Genomic DNA, 11,287 nt, shown 5'->3' on the forward strand with positions numbered 1-11,287 from the left:
AGAGACCCTGTGACGTGATGTCACCCCTGCAACTCGTTCAAACACCACACAGGGCAAGCCGAAATGTTCTGAAGTGTGGTTACATTTCTAGGGCCATATGGTTTCTGCGAAAACGCGGACGGGATCGTGGAGTCCATTCATAAAAAACGTAATTTACTCTATGCGGAATGCCAGGGAATTCGTCAATTTTGGACGAATAAATCAAAAGTAGCCACTGCCACTTAATTCGAATCCCGATATGAACTAGTGTCTGTGAATAATAAAATGCAAAAAGACGGTTTAAATATGAATCCTGCATGTTCCGCTTGCCTCTGTAGGTATGAATGGCGGAAACGCGGTTTTGTTTACTACACAAATACTGAAGCATGTAAAAGAAATATATTACTATATTGTATTACTTTTGTAAAGTATACTGTACATCTTTAAATATTCAATTTTCTATCAAATTTAAATAAAACAATTTAAAATAAATGTTTAATGCCTTCATCTGATTTTCAGAAAAATGAAAACAAGAATTTCTGGGGGAAAAAAGAAAGAAAGAAAGAAGAAGTCTGTAAGGCCCTATTGTTCACAATGTTGAAATTGAGACTTTTGGACTTATTTTTTCACTGAAATAAATGTTTTTGTAATTACACCGAGAGTAAAGTTCAGGTACCGATACCGGTACAGTACCGGTTAAAATGTGAACGGTACCCAACCCTGGTGTCCGTACTTTTAATAACTCCTTGGTTGAACTGCAGGTTGTAGTAACTCAAGAGGAGAAGGTAAAGCAAGGACTATAATACCGGAAGCAGACACACACAAATGCAATAAGGCCATTCTGAATCAAATCTCTTTTTCCATAGAGTGGAAATCTCACTCCAGCAGTCACATGGCTTATAGTCATCTTCTCTCCATTTTGCCCTAGATTTTATAAATAACCAAATTGGGTCCATTTACATCTACACTATAATACATCCTCTTATTCTTATTTTGATGTCAATCAAATAAAAGAAAGATAATCAAATAAAAAAATCCTTGTGAATATTAACATAAAAAACCTATTTCTGATTTCAGAGTAGATTCTGCATAACGCTCTGCTGATAAAAGATTTGAAATTCCATTCCATAAGTTCACCCAAAAATGAAGATTTACTGAAAATGTACTCACCCTCAGGCCATCCTAGTTGTGGATGAGTTTGTTTCTTCATGATTTGGAGAAATGTAGCATTACACCACTTGCACACCAATGGATCCTCTTCAGTGAATGGGTGCCGTCAGAATCAAGAGTTCAAACAGCTGATAAAAATCTTGTGAAGTGAAAAGCTGCATGTTTGTAAGGAACAACCCCATCATTAACACATTTTTACCGTTGCTTTTGGCCAAAATCCATAATGACGCTTCCTCCAGTGAAAACGTCCATCCCTCTCACATCACCAACATATTTGTTTAGAACTGTTTTCACTTGTTAATGGTGCTTTATGTTACCTGTGGATTATTGGGATGTTTTTATCAACTGTTTGGTTTCTGACGGCACCCATTTACTGCAGAGGACCATTGGTGAGCAAGTGATGCAATGCTAAATTGAACTATTTAAACTTTTAGTTAAAAAAAAGAACCACAGAGTCAAATCTGAGATTTTCTGAAAAATAATTTATTTGCAGAATAAAATAAAAGTTATTTTGCCATAAAAAATTATACGAAAAGTACACTGCTTAAATTGTACCCACAGTGACGCCTGTAAAACAAGAATGATGTGCTTTGAAGCTTTATAGGAAATCCAAATAATGTGAAATCAGAAATTCATCATGAACAGTTTTCATCCCTATGTGTCTTTTGTATACAGCACTATTTCTGATCTTCTAAGAACCCACAGTGCCATGTCTTATTGCAGTGAAGTGAAATAAAATAGTTTAATCTCAATCCAAAGCTGAAACGCACTTTACATGTAACATAATTGTATACAATTTCATTCTTCATCAAACTCATAAATACCAAGGCCCAGCCTGATCATCAGAATGTTATTTGCTCTACAGCGAGATGAGAGCAACACTCATGAATGCCAATAGAATGAATGCCATTTAATAAAATCGCCTTTTCCCAATACTTCTCCTCTGATGTCAGTCCCAATATTCCCAAAGTCAAGTCCCAAACGCCATTATTGTCATCTGGATAAAGAGGCATTCTTATATTCATTAATAAAACTAAATACACTCTCCCACTATTGCACAAATGTATAAAGATGCTAATAATGGACAGTATCAATAACCTTAACAAATTAAGACATTATAGGCCTTAATAAACAATATAAATTAAAAACAGCAGAAAGCAAATGCTGCAAAAAGCACTTAGAAAAAAAACCATCTCTCAAACACCCCTTTAAATGTTTTGATATAATTGATATTGTTTTCATATATATATATATATATATATATATATATATATACTGTATATATTGTATAAAATTGCAGTATGTAGTATACAATAGAATTATATATTAGAATTAATAAACTGGATGTGATGTACTAAATGATCCCCATAATAATAACGGACTGGGATGGGAACATAACCAGCATCAACCATCCAGATGATAGATGACGAGTTAAACTTGCTTATCTTAGTTGTATATATAGTTTTTTTACTCGAAAAATTGTAGAAACAGTCATTTTGTGTATGACTTCAGCTAATGCACAGCTGTGTGAAGTTAGCAAACCAGCTACACAGTCAGGCAGGCATTGAAGTAGACGCCTTCAGCTAACTACTACAACATTTTACTGGCACTGGAGAAACACCTTTGAAAGTACTTCTAAAAACCAGATGGACCCAGTAGAAGAGTTTGAAGGAGTTTACAATAAAGCACAACAACAGTCCCGCACATCCTGGAATAAGAGATAAACTCAAAGGATGATCCTTCAGTAGAACGATGCTTGAATTAGCATGAAACCACTATAAAACGGACTCCATGTTTTCACACCACTCATGATCCTCCAGGTTATAGATAAATTTAGTCCTGTTGACTTGGCTCTGACTGCTGTCCTTTCCGAGACTGTCCAGATTCACGGTGGACGAGAACATTTCCGTGGGCGTAACGTATCCCTCATGGTTTTTAATGTATTTCTTGTAGTTTCTGCGCAAGCATTGCCAGGTGCTTGTGTAGAGGAGGAACGCCACGACCTTGAGGACGATGGCCATGCTGACGTACAGGTGCCGGTAGCTCACGTTGTCGTACAGCAGACAGGCGCCTTTGTCCCCGCACTCGGTGCTCCAGAAAAGGCATGTGGAATCGATCCCCGTGCCAAATATCAAAGGAGGAGGAATGAACCCTGAAAGATCGTTTATGTATCATTTGAGATTTGCATTTTGAAGACAAAACAGACATTTTGATCTGCTTTTACACATAAAACAAGTGTTTTGCAATATAGAGAGAATGCAGCAAGTCTTAATTTTCTGAATAATAATGCAAGTTGAGAACTTCTTAATCATGACAAACAGCTTTAATTTGACTGCTAGAAAACTATTTATTATTTTTTTTTAAACAGAAGTGGCAAATTAACTTGTCCTTGTTTTATGGCCTTTTGGATTTTGAGGAAATCCGACTCTTTAGTATGCTTCTTTCAGTGAGGCAAACATACTCTCCACAATTTACTGTGAAAGCATGTAGTTTGAGTTGTAATGTGGTTATGCTGTGCTGCGATATCTCACCTAACAGTCGCAGTAACAGAAAAAGAACTCCAAGAGCGTAAGACTTCAGCTCGGGGCTCACAGTTCTAAAAGAGCAAGAGACAAGTCAACATATTGACCACAAAACATATCCATATTCATACACACATTCATCACACACACACACACACACACACACACACACAGGGATGTTATGCAAATTCAAAGTAAATGTCCACTCAGATTTAAAAGAAAAAAAAATCTCATATACATATTTATCAAATATATAATTTATTTTACTTATTTATTACACTACCAGTTTAGCTTTTTAAGAAATTAATACTTTTATTTATCAATGATGCATTAAATTGATTAAAAGTGAAAGTAAAGACATTATGATGTTACAAAAGTTTTCTATTTTAAATAAATGCTGTTCTTTTGAACTTTCAATTCATCAAAGAATACTGAAAACATATTATCAACAAAAATATTAACATTTTTGATACGTTAATATCAACATCGATAATTATAAGAAATGTTTCTTGAGCACCAAATCAATGATTTAAAGAGTAGGGGAATAACTTACATTTTAAAATATTTTAAAACAGAAAACAGTCATTTTAAATAGGAATAATACTGCAAATTATTACAGTTTTTATTGCATTTTTGATCAAATGCAGCCTTGGTGAGCATACAGTATATTAATTCTAAGTCACAGATGATAGATAGATGTTAGATAGATAGAATTATAGATAGAACGATAGATGATAGATAGAACGATAGATGGATAGATAGACAGACAGACAGACAGACAGACAGATAGATAGATAGATAGATAGACAGACAGATAGATAGATAAACAGACAGACAGACAGACAGACAGACAGACGATAGATAGATAGATAGATAGATAGATAGACAGATAGATAAATAGAGGAACTCTATTGTTGGAATCACTTTCAGAACCATCTTTCCAGCTGATAGACGATAAAAATATTGACAGCCAAATAGAATTCTTTCTGCATTAAATAGCTTGAGCATCTAAAGCTGCAGACGACAACACTCCAGTGCACGCTTATAATAAACAACCCTATCATGGTTATCATTATAGTTATCGCTCTTGGTTTGTACGAGCCATAACACCGGAGCTCTGTTTTTTCCCTCTCATTTTAGTGTGTAATATGTGAAAGTAAGTCACCTGATGAGGATGATGACGGAGGGCGTCTGGGCCATGGCTCCGATCATACTGCAGGCACAGATCACACACAGGAAGGTGAGGAAGGCCTCCTGGCAGCCGGGACGTGGGCATTTGCCTGGCACAGCCGTGGCAAAGTCATTGTACGCAGAGATACACGCGCATCCCGTCACGTTCTGAAAGTAAAACCATCACAATCACTACACAGCCAGCAAATAACTTTGTCGTTTTTATGTCATAATTATGTCATTTATATTCTCCTCATAAAATAAAACAGTAATTATGCTCATAATTTTGCCTTCTGATGTATGCAAATATTACAGTAATAATAATCTACTTTAAATCATTCAATATATGCCACCATTGAACATTAAAGGGGTCATATGATGCGATTTCATTTTTTCCTTTCTCTTTGGAGTGTTACAAGCTCTTGGTGCATAAAGAAGATCTGTTTAAAACGAGGATTTATTTAAAAAAAAAAAAAAATGTAAATATTAATTGAGGGTTTAGTGGACTGGTGTAAATTAAACGAGTCATTATTAGCTGTCTAAATGTGCTATAGTCAATTTTATCTACAGAGAACTGATGCACCCACGAACTCTGGCAAGAACAGGCTCATTAAACCCACCAGTTGGTATATTCATGTCGTGAGCCAGTGCTCAATTACGATAATGGTTGTGACTGTTGTCTTGGATTCATCTATTCCAGTTTGGACCATTCGCTTTGTATGGTAATGAGTGCAGAGGCCCATATTGCAGTGGCCATTAAGATGCCTGGCAGGCAGAACGCTGTGTCCTTTCCGACATACTGTATATCTGAGGAGCGATGTGGGCTTTGCTTCTAATGACCCACACTGGACATGTGCTGCTGTCCAGAAAATGAGCGGAGAGCGAGAAAAACAGACATACAAAGAGTATTTGACAGCAAATAGGAAAGAAAGAGCGAGAGACAAACGTTGTTGTGTAAATGAGATGGGTAATGACCTGAGAGAGAGGAGGTGGAAGTCTGGTGCTGATGGCTCTGGTGCAGCCAGCGAAACAGGAGGACAAGTAGGTCACACCATTGGAGCCACAAACGGGGCTAACGAATGAAGTGTAGCAGTTACAATGACTCATGCAGGGGGCTTCCGGTCTCTGGCCTACTTGCAGTGTCCTATATACACAAAAACACACATTCACCTGTTTGATGCCAGTTCTTTTGTGTTGCATTTGATATATTTAGTGTCAGTGAGTTCATCTGATTTATCACAAACCTCAGGATTTACAGCCCTGTTTGTTTAACAGCTTAGTTATTAGCAGGCCCAGATGGAATTGTTTGACTTTTGGGGATGGAATTGGTCTCATTTTGGCGAAGAACCAATAGCGTGGGATGGTATACACAGAAATAGTGAACAAATACTGAATGAGTCTCTGCTTTGAGCCTGAACTAAATGGAGCAGCACTGACATCTTGTTCATGAATAAACTGAATGAACGAAACATCTGCTGACTGAGTGAACAAGAGGGGCATGTAAGTTCGTTTAGTTTCTAAGTTTCAATCAGAGAAGAATTATGAATGTGTAAAAAATGATAAAAATCAGGGATTCAAAATCCAATTCACTAAAACTGTTTTCATAAAATTGTTCTGCTAATAATTTGCAATGAAATAAATAGTGTTGCATTTAAAAAGAAGGAAAAAAATTCAAATAATTAAATATATTAAATAGTAAAACTGATTGTAAAAAATAGGGGGGGAAATTTTCTGCTATTTAATTCGGAAAATAATTACTAAAAAATAAGAAATAATATAAAAATAATAAATATTAATAGGGAATAATAATTTGCAACAAAAACTGTATTAGAAGAATATTATACTGTATTAGAAGAATATTATACAAATAATTTTAATTGTATTAAAATCAAATTAGAAAAAATAAAACGGGAAAATACACTCATTTTTGCCACCTACTGGTGTAATGACGAAAACAGCAGAAAAGATCAACAAATGAACAGATTTAAAGCATTCAAGTCACTGAGATCAATCAAAATCCACACCACTATCTGTGCAGATCTATAAGCAAAGATTCCATGTGGGCCTGGAAAATAAATTGGGTTGTATTACTGTATTAAAAACAGTAAAATCTATAAAATACTGAACCTGACTCATCCATACATACTACACTAAAATAGAGGTTTCAGCATGTAGACTTGTCACAAAGACATTATAAATGGCACAAAAAATAACAAGGCTGTGAGGAGAAAAAAGCAGCCGAGCCGTCTGTACTCGTTGCCATAGGCGACGGTCACCCCAGCGACAGGTCCTGTGTCACAGCCCAGGAAGAGAAAGGACACGTAACAGGCCGTGGAGATCAGATTGACCAGCATGGCCATTCGAATCGCTCCCAGAGCAGACAGGTTCAGCTTCTTCACCAGCAAACCTCCCAAGAAAATGCCCAGACAGGCACACGGGATGGCCGTCATCCCTGTTTATGAAGAGAATATCGAAAGAATAATGTGTTATGCCAAATAAAGCTTTGCTGTGTGTACCTGTATAACCTTTTATCTTTGTACTTTTCTTTGTATTGCGGCACTTCAGATGTTGATAAATTGCTTTTGTTGTATTCCTCATTTGTAAGTCGCTATGGATGAAAGCTTTTGCTAAATAAATACATGCAAATGTTATAACTCTAAATTATAGTTTGTGCAATTTCAGGTTTACTGGGTAAGAGTCAAAGATAATCATGTTAAGATAAAGTAAGTTCTAAAAGTCTGAGAAAGTCTTGAAAATCTGGGAACACAAATTTATTTCACTAAAAATAGTTTTAACGAAAAATGCATAATTTGCAATGGAAAAACTCTCTCTCTCTCTCTCTCTCTATATATATATATATAAAAAACAGACAAAATATACACATTCACATTAGACACATTTTCTGTGAATGATTTTGAAAAAATGTTTTTTATTAAATTACTAAAAATAATAATAAAAAATGGACAAATTGGTAATATTTTTGAAAAAAAAATAAAATTTGTAAAACAGTAAATAACACTAAAAATAGGGAAATCTGCAAAATTTTTCAATGAAACTGTTTTAGAACAAAATAGTAAAAATACATTTTCATTGCATTAAAATTTTCATTTGAAAATAAAAATAAAAATGCTATTGAATTTTAAAACTAGACACATTTTCTGCTAATAATAATAAAAAAGTCACAACAGCAATCTCCATACAGGCAGCTAAGATAATACACGTGAACACTGGGTTTGACAGCAGGTGCTTGGTCACCTTGGGAATAACTGGAGTGAAAAAGGAAGCGACAGAGTGGAGAGACAGGGAGGGTGGAAGAGAGAGTGAGTGAGCCCAAAATACAGAGTAATGACAGACTAGTCTGGTCTATAGCATTCAATAAAAGTTAAGACTGACGTTTGTTAGACTTGAATGAAGAAACAGATGAATTATGACTTATTCACCTCCTAATTTCCTGTTTCTTTTCTAAAGTGCTGCAGAGCTGCGGATACATTCTGAGGAGCCATCGTTTTGATTGATATATTTGACAGATGTGTCTGAAACATCACGACTGAGACTGCATTTATACCAGATGGCAAAACCTTGAAAAATGCATCGACCATGTTGGACAAATCAGCTGCCTGCATTATTGCTGTGCAGTCTTGTGTGTTTGCCTTTAGCTTGTGCTGCCATGGCTTCTTTGCTAGTAATGCATCACATTAGCTAGTATGTAATCAGATCTTACATGATTGATGGATGATGGTGTACAAAATGAGAGCCTTACAAGTATAGCACAATGCCAGCATAACAATTACTCTATATACAGACAAACAGACGAGAAACAAGAATGGGAGTATGAACCCGGAGAGAGACAGTTAGCATGCAAAAGTCATAGTGCTTCATGTCTGGCTGGAATCATATTTAAAGCCTCGACTCTAATAAGCAGACCCAGATGGAAACTAATGATTTAATGGTTTTTTTGCATGTTACTCTAAAGAAAATATGTTTTTCTCCATAATGTCTTAAATCTTTTAAATTAAATCAATCAAATTTTTTACCCCTCTCCTCATTGCTATAAAATACATTATTTCATTCATAAGTCTTAATATCTTGCACAGTGTTGCTTTTTGAGCAAATTTATATTGTTTCAAGAAAATGAGGCACAAATACTCTTTATCAGCATGATTGCTTTTTACAGTGCTCCAACCACCAGGCTTTATTCTGTTATGTAATAAATAAATTCTTTCCCTACACTTTGTCTAATTGAACATCTTATTTCAAAAGAAACATGAGAGTAAAAAAGCTAAATTAAATTACACAATATACTTCACTGACAAGAGATAACAGTGTTATTTTAGTATTATTTTGTCATTTGTATTATTTTTTAATATTTCAGAATCAGAATCAGAATCAGAATCAGAATGAGTTTTATTGCCAGGTATGTTTACACATACGAGGAATTTGTTTTCGTGACAGAAGCTTCCACAGTGTAACAGAATGACAGTGACAGAACAAAAAACACAGATAATAAAAAATAGAACAAGTAAATAAGGAATAAAAAATATACAAATCGACAATTGTATGTACAGGTATAGAACAATAGACAGTTGTATGTACAGGTATATTATGTGCAAATTGAAATATAGACTGAGTATGTGTGTTAGATAAATAAGTGTATGAGTGAATAAATAGTGTGTGTTCCACAGTTATTGTTAAGTGTTCATGAGATGGATTGCCTGAGGGAAGAAACTGTTCCTGCGTCTGGCCGTTCTGGTGCTCAGAGCACTGTAGCGTCGACCAGATGGCAACAGTTCAAAGAGGGAGTGTGCTGGATGTGAGGGGTCCAGAGTGATTCTGCCAGACCTTTTGCTCACTCTGGATGAGTACAGTTCTTGGAGAGAAGGGAGGGTTGTACCAATGATTCGCTCAGCAGTCCGGACTACCCTCTGTAGTCTTCTGAGGTCAGATTTGGTAGCTGAGCTGAACCAGACAGTTATAGAAGTGCAGAGGACAGATTCAATGATGGCGGAGTATACTTCACTGACAAGAGATAACAGTGTTATTTTAGTATTATTTATATGACATTTATTAATATTTTCAATTAGTTTTTATTTATTTTTTAATATTTCTATTTATCTTTAATTTTAGCTTTATTTAATTTCAGTTTTAGCTTTAGTCATTTTAGTACTAGTTTTAGTTTTTCATCTAATATTTATATTTTATTTCAGCGAGTGTTATTTTAGTATCATTATAGTTTTATAGTATTAGAGGATACTATTATAGTTTTGTTAATATTTTGAATTAGACTTTATTTTCTGTTTTAATTTTAATTTCAGTTAATTTAACTTTTCATTTTAGTTTAAGTTTTAGTCATTTTTGTCTTTTCTATTCGTTTTTTTAATATGCCTATATAATTTTTATTACGTTTTGATTTATATAATTTTAGTTATTTTAGTACTTAAACTTAATGAAAATGAAATATTTTATTTTGTTTCAGTTAATGTTTATTTTATAAGTCTTTTTTTTTAAATGCTGAAACATAAGTGGATGGGGATGTGTAGACGTTCTGTAGAAATCTGCTGAGCTTTCTACAAACTCCTGCGGGTGCAGATTCTGTGTGGGCCTGCTAATAAGTCCGACTTAACTCTAATTGTCTAATTGCCTCCTCAGTGTATCATTAAGTATAATTAGATGTGTCATTAGAGGAAGATGTCCGGTACAGTTTAAACAGATTTAAGCAGATCAACCCTTCAATTTAACATACACGTTAATCAAGAAAAAGACCCACATCAGGTCTTTGTGTCTAGCATTTCTTCATATTCTTTAAAGACAAGTGTAACCGTATCCAGACTAATCTCAATACGAGCACACTGAACATCACACTGTGAATTTTGAGGTCTTCGATTCAGTGAAAAGGAAGCGTTTAGCGCTTGTGTAACTGTGTATAGTGATTAGAGCCACTGAGACCTCGGAGCTGCTGGCAGCAGGACAGGCTGTTGCTGTTGGGCTGGTAGTTCTGCAGGACTCCATTGCTGGGTTTGGATTTCTCATGATCCTGGGGTAAAGACGAGGGCAGCATGGCCTGTTCGCTCTCAAGACCTCCCTCCACCTCCTTGCCGGGCAGAGACTGGGGGAAACCGAACATGAAGAGGGCCGAGAAGAAGAGTAAGACACCGCAGAGGAGAAAGCCACCCCACCATGCACCGATCCAGCGGGGGTCATCAGGAGTGAGGTCCAGCTTAGCTGAGAAAAGCAAATACAGGATGGTAAATTTAGGGCTGCACGGTTAATCGAATGCGATTGTCATGCGCATTTTGATATTAATGCCGGTTCTGTAATCAGCAGGAAATCATCATCACATGCTTTCAGATGGAGCAGAATTTACTACACATAGCCGTAGTTCACTGACCAGTAACGCAAAAAAATCGCTGACGATTTTATTGCGCGATTATGAAATCGAAGAAATCGTT

At 35.6% G+C, this 11,287-nt stretch overlaps 1 pseudogene; it reads right to left on the minus strand.

Annotated features, from left to right (window-relative positions):
• Positions 1–2,450: 2,450 nt before the first annotated feature.
• The window catches only part of LOC107715219 (solute carrier organic anion transporter family member 3A1-like), a 51,771-nt pseudogene continuing 42,934 nt past the window's right edge, over positions 2,451–11,287 (minus strand).

The sequence above is a fragment of the Sinocyclocheilus rhinocerous genome, unplaced genomic scaffold (assembly GCF_001515625.1).
Source record: "Sinocyclocheilus rhinocerous isolate Xijiao unplaced genomic scaffold, SAMN03320098_v1.1 scaffold659, whole genome shotgun sequence".
Taxonomy (NCBI): Eukaryota; Metazoa; Chordata; class Actinopteri; order Cypriniformes; family Cyprinidae; genus Sinocyclocheilus; species Sinocyclocheilus rhinocerous.